This window comes from Crocodylus porosus, unplaced genomic scaffold, assembly GCF_001723895.1.
Source record: "Crocodylus porosus isolate Cpor-Errol unplaced genomic scaffold, CroPor_comp1, whole genome shotgun sequence".
Classification (NCBI taxonomy): domain Eukaryota; kingdom Metazoa; phylum Chordata; order Crocodylia; family Crocodylidae; genus Crocodylus; species Crocodylus porosus.
Genome location: NW_017728926.1, coordinates 3,982,705 through 3,988,907, shown reverse-complemented (window position 1 = coordinate 3,988,907; position 6,203 = coordinate 3,982,705). Strand labels below are relative to the sequence as shown.

At 45.3% G+C, this 6,203-nt stretch overlaps 1 long non-coding RNA gene across 1 annotated transcript in view; it reads right to left on the bottom strand.

Moving 5' to 3' along the window:
• Window positions 1–1,296: 1,296 nt before the first annotated feature.
• LOC109314539 overlaps window positions 1,297–6,203 on the bottom strand; it is a 15,200-nt gene continuing 10,293 nt past the window's right edge. Inside the window, exon 3 of the long non-coding RNA XR_002102304.1 lies at window positions 1,297–1,306. This is a non-coding gene — a long non-coding RNA (uncharacterized LOC109314539). The remainder of the gene's footprint in view (window positions 1,307–6,203) is intronic.

Here is a 6,203-nt window from a genome sequence, read left to right as displayed (position 1 = left end):
ACCATGAATGTTTCCTCAAGGCTGGAGCCCGGAAAGAAAAAAAACTTCTTTTTTCAAGGTTTGCAAAAGTCTGGGCCATTTTTTAATTTGTATGTTCTGCTTTCAGCCCAAGGAACAGCATAACGCTCAGAGTGCATTCACAGGTAGAAACATCTGGAAAATTTTGATTTTCCTTTTCTTTTTTTTTTTTTGCAATTTGCAGCCCAATTTCTAGGTCATAGGTATTCAGGTATCTACCTGAAGCTAACTGTGGGTTTGAGGCACTAGGCTTCCTCCATTCTGGGCAAATTGTGGGCACAAGGTTAAAGGTGTAGCACAGACAGCACAGGTCAAAGGTAATCCCATTAAATTTCAAGTGAGCCAAATTGTCAGGATTGTAGCCGCTTACTGTTGGTATTGTGTATTGCACTTGATGGGAGGAGGAATGCAGAGTCTCAAACCAGACTCCCTCTATGTGGCTAGAGGTGTAAGGGGAAGCCATAATATAATGAAATAATAAGTCACGTAGCTAACTTTCAGCTTCAGAATTATAAGGAGGGGAAATCATGCTCAGTGATGAGAGACTAGGAGTCTAAAATGTCTTTGCTGCAACAATAGTAATAAGACTTAATCAAGAAACTGGGCAGCTTCATTTAGACAATTCATTATTATTCCATTCAGGGTATAGGCAGAGACATGCAAGTTCAGTTCATAGAGCAAGAGCTAAAAAAATCCATCCAGTCCACGCCTTCTCCTTGTTTTGTATTTACATTTTTATTTATACTGAATAGAGCGAACACCCATCATTTTAATTGGAAAATCCATTGAAAGAACCAATAAAGCTTCTCCTAACAAAGGTTGAATGTAGTGCAAAGAGCACGAGCAGCTTGGTGCCTTATTTAATCAACCGCTCAAATATGACTCAACCTTCAGAACTGTGGCTGGGAAAAAGTCCCGGGAAAACACCTGGAAGTTTTAAGATGGCATGTTCCAGATAATAAGGCAAAAATGTGTTGAGCACTGGACAGATGCTTATTCCTGGATTTTGAATGCCAGGGCATCAATCTGTAAATGTGACTGGCTAAAAAGCATCATACAACACTTTCAGTCTGGGAGACCATCAGAATTTCTGTATTCTCCCCCAGCTCCTGGGAGAGTGTGATCCAGTTAGTTCAGGGCACAAGCAGCCCAGGCTTTAGTATATGTGACAAACTGTAGTACCGAATCTCTGGGAGCTCAAAAGACGTACTCTGGTTCTGGCACCTGCTCCAGCCTACATCTCTGTGTCTTTAATGCATGGGGGGGGGGGACCCGGGGAGAGGAAGGGCTGTTTGAGAAACTTTCACTTTTACATTTGGGTGCAAGAGGAGGGCAAACTCCACTTCTCCTTCATGCCATTAGGATCTGCTTTAGCTAGAGAAGCCCTCACACAATGCAGTCAGGCTCTTTGTTTGCTGTGTTGCTGTAACCTTAATTAAATAATTCCGCCTCTGGCACATGAATGCTTTGCATGTTCTTTAATGTGTTCATCCCATGCCCTCAATGGATGAGGGCATGGAAAGCACTTTATCCAAATTCATGGACGACACCAAATTTTGGGGCAAGGTAAACACCCTGGAGGGCATGGAGAGGATTCAGGTAGATTTGGACAGATTGGGAAAGTGGGCAGAACAGAATAGGCTGCAGTTTAACAAAGATAAGTGAAAAATGCTGCATCTAGGGAGAGAGAATCACCAACAAACATACAGACTGAGAGGTGACTTTCTACGCAGCATAGAAGCAGAAAGGGGTCATAGTCGACTTCAAAATAAACATGAGTTTTCAACGTAATGAAGTGATAAGTAAAGCCAACCACACTCTTTCATGCATCATGAACAGGTCTAAGGAGGTGATACTTCCCTTCTATGCGGCATTGGTAAGACCACAGCTGGAGTACTGCATCCAGTTTTGGGCATTGCACTTCAAGAGGGATTTGGATAACCTTGAGAGGGTCCAGAGGAGGGCTACCTGTATGGTTAAGGGCTTGCAGGTAAGATCCTACAAAGAGAGATTGAGGGACCTGAATCTCTTCAGCCTCAGCAAAAGTAGGCTGAAAGGGTATCTTGTGGCCATCTACACATTCATCAGTGGGGGGCAGCAAGGAATAGGGGACACTCTGTTTACCAGGGCACCCCTTGGAGTTACTAGGAACAATGGCCATAAAGTAATAGAGAGAAGATATAGATTAGACTTTAGGAAAAATTGCCTTATGGTGAGGGTTGCCAAAATCTGGAATGCATTTCCAGGGGAGGTGGTGCTCTCCCCTACCTTGGAGGTCTTTAAGAGAAGACTAGACAAGCACCTAGCTGGGGTCATGTGAACCCAGCGCTCTTTCCTGCCCAGAGCAGGGGTTGGACTCGATGATCTACTAAGATCCCTTCTGACCCTAAAAATCTATGAAATCTGTGAAATCCCCATGTTATCCCACGGAAATGGAAGCTTTAATGAGATGCTGTAGCCACGGTGGTCCAGGAAGTATGCAAGAGGCAAGTATTTCCTAGAATGCCATCTTTTATTGGATTAACTGTATAGTTGGGATAGAGCTTTTGAACGCAAGACATTCTTCAAAGGCATAGGCCTGGTGATGAATTGTCTTGCATTGAAAAGCTTGTTTAACTCTATCTTAACTATGCAGTTGGTCCAATAAAAGATACCATCCTAAGAAATACTTGCCTTACCCAGGAAAAGGCACAGTTAAAAACATGCCCCCTTCCTGCTTCTTTTGTTTTGTTCTTGAAAAAGAAACTGTGGTGTTGGAGCAGCAAGACTTGAACAGTGACTATATTTTGGCTAGGGTGTGGTCTCTGGTCTAGCCTATTTCATCCTAATGAAAGGCTGCTGAATATACCCGGCAGGTTTTCACTCTGTTGACTACAGTGGAAATACACCAGCTTACACCAGCCAGGAACCTAGCCCAACGTGAACTGTGTTGTGTCAGCCCCCCATGTTCTCTGCATGAGTCAGATTAGCAAAGGCATTTGTGGGGTTTTGCTGGCATCTGAGATCTGGGGAAATAAAAGTAACAGGGAAGTAGATGGGAACATTTTCCTTCAGCCTAGCAGGCGGCATGATAAAGGAGAGCTGACAATCTTTTTAGAAAGAACCATAAGACACGGGGAGAGTGGGGAGGAGTATTACAAATAATTGAAAAGACCTGGTGTGACATTATGAAATTGATTCATACCCATATTGTTTTTCCATTTTGGTTACGTTGTAGAGTCTTGGTGGAAGAATACTTATAAGGCTATATAATTAGTCCCAATTTATATTAATAGCTTTCTCTGTTAGTCACAGCATAGTGCTACCTCTTGTGTACAAAATAGGCAGGACTGTGTGAAATGTAGAAGGAAAGAGAGGGAGAATAGCATCAGATAGCAGGACCTATTGCAAACCCAGCAAGGAAATCACCCCTCTTGTATCAGGTAGACCCCCCTTCCTAGGGAAAGAATGCTGCTGCTTAGTGAAGAAATTGCCGTCTGGGACCATTTGGAGAGGAATAACAGCAGACTAAGCCAGGAGGTATGGGTGGAGCCATCAAATCGCCCCCTTCCCAAAGGAGTTTGAAAGCCTTGCAGGAGTCCGTGGGGATGCATAGGTAGTGGGACTGACTTCCAGAAGCACACTGTGCCAGGCACAGATGAGTCAGTGGGTGGCTGGTGGACAGGACCAGGTCTGCCTACTTATACCGCAGATGCTAGCAGGAATTAATCTGTGAGCTGAGTTCACTGGGTCTTTGGGGAGCTTTGGTGTTGGTATTGGTCTTTTACGATATATAAGGAAACCTATGTCTAAAAAGCATTTTTTTTAACTCCACAGGATAGAGCTGATCTGGAATTCGAGGGTGTTTAAGGTTCTTGCAATTGTCTAGACCTGGATCAGGGTACAGTATTTATCCTGATTAATTTATAAGCTTGTTAAGCAAAAAGCATAGCAAAGTAAAGCAATCAAAGCTGCTCTTCCCTTGGGCTGAATTTTAGTACTTTGCAAAGGACCAATTCAGGGCTTATAGATCAACGAGGATGCTCCTTTGAATTCAGTGGCAAGCAGGGAAAAGATTCAGAATTAACATTTTTTTGTTTTATCTTAAAGCCAAATGCAAATATTTAGTTTGTTAGAAAAAAGAAACATTTCAGTGCAGATTCATTTTCACTTCCTCCGTCTTCTCTCAATCTCATTAAGCATGTTAAAAAACCTTGCTGCAGGCTTATTTATTTATTTTTTAAAGAAAAACACAGACATATTAACATTGTACAAATGGCAGCTGAGAACATGTTGTACTATGCCGTAAAGAAGCAGAAAGCCCTCAGACGGTGAGAGAATTTACAAATGCCAGTTTGACATAGTTCAGAAAGCTCCCTTGGAAAAGCCTGCCTTCTGCATCGTATTTTGCTCTTGTGCTGGTGCTTGTAATATTTTAACTGTGCTCTAACCTCACACTGTTCTGACTCAGCCTGCCTTTCACTGAGCCTTGGGAAGTCAGAACACACCAGGACTGTCACGGCAGCATGGGAGTCACTTGGGCTCCCGGTACTTGGCAGCCTTGTATCACAGATGTTCCTTTGGATGCAAGTGTGAGTGTGCCCCTTTCGTGGCATGAAGCCATAGCCATGGAAGCGCTTTCCAGATATTTTGAAGCGGGAAGTCATATTGCCAGCCTACCATGCTGCACCCCAGATATTACGCAATTCAGATCCAAGGAGGCAGATCCTTTAGAGACCAAATCAAGGGAACGTGATGGATCTAAATTATCCCCTAAATTTCCCAGGCCATATCCTTCCCCCAGTTCTAGTCCAAGTGCTCTCTACTGTGCTGTTTTCCAGGCTTTCAACTAAGGCGTTTGGCAGGGACCAGGAGAGGTCGGTTTGATTCCTGATTTCCTGTTTGACTTCGAGACAGTCACATCCACATGCCCTCCTTCTGCCTCAGTTCCTTGATCTGCCATGCAGCAGAAGCAGTCCTGGCTCTCTTCTAAGGGTGTTTCAAGGTTAAACTTGGGCCTGTTACACACATTGAGAGCTGTGAGTGGAAAGACTTTAAAAACCATCTAGTATTAGGTATCTGCCAGGTCTGCAGATGTCATGGCCAGGCCAGGCTGGGCCCTGATTGGTGAGAGGATGGTCAAATGCATAAATGAGAGTCCCTGGCCTAAACGGCTTCCAGGGTGTTTAATGTGTAGGGCAGAGTCCCTAAACTTGCATTAAGGAGGACAGGCGTTTCACTCTCCACCATTATGGGAAGCTTTTGACGCTGGATTGCAGCTTTTGTTATAGGCCCCGTCACCTGTCATAGAATCATAGAGAAGTAGGGCTACAAGAGACCTCCAGAGGTCTTCTAGTCCGACCCCCTGCCTGGGACAGGATCATCCCTATCCAAACCGTCCCATACAAACCATAATACAAACTTTACCTAAGAATACCCTCAACCCTGACACAGCATAGACCTATGGGGTGGAGTGGGAAGGAGGCACAGGCACTACTGGCAAAGCGCAGAAGCATAGGCAGGGCACGAAGAAGCCAGAGGTGGTAGCAGTGGTGGGGGGGTGGAGGGGGTGGCAGGTGGCTGAAGAAGCTGGCAGCGGCATTGGCGGTGTGGGACAGGGTGAATGGCCAAAGAAGCTGGCAGTGGTGTTGGCGGGGGGTGGGAAGAAGGTGGGGGGAGGGCTGAGTGGCTGGATGTGCAGCTGGCAGTGGTAGCAATGCAGAGTGGCAGTGTTCATGGCCACAGGGGCCCCTTGGCTGCGGGGTCCCCTGCGGCCGTAGGCTCCACAGGATAGAACGGGCCGGCTCTGAGCATGGGAAATACCCATAGTAGAATATAGACATAATTACACCTAGATCATCTCAAACCAGTGGCTGTCCAACCTCTTCTTGAGCCTCTCCAATGTTGGAGAGTTCATAATTTCCTTAGGCAGTCTATTTTACTGCTTTACTGTTTTAACGGTAAAGTTTTTCTGGATACCCAATCAAAACTTACTTTGCTGCAACTTCAGGCCATTGGTCATAGTTTCATAGTTAGTAGGGTTGGAAGGGACCTGAGCATATCATCAAGTCCGACCCTCTGCCATGGCAGGAAAGAGTCCTGGGGTCAAACGACCCCAGCAGGGTGTACATCTAGTCTCCTCTTCAAACCCCCCAGGGTAGGAGCCAGCACCACTTCTCTTGGAAGTTGGTTCCAGATCCTAGCCG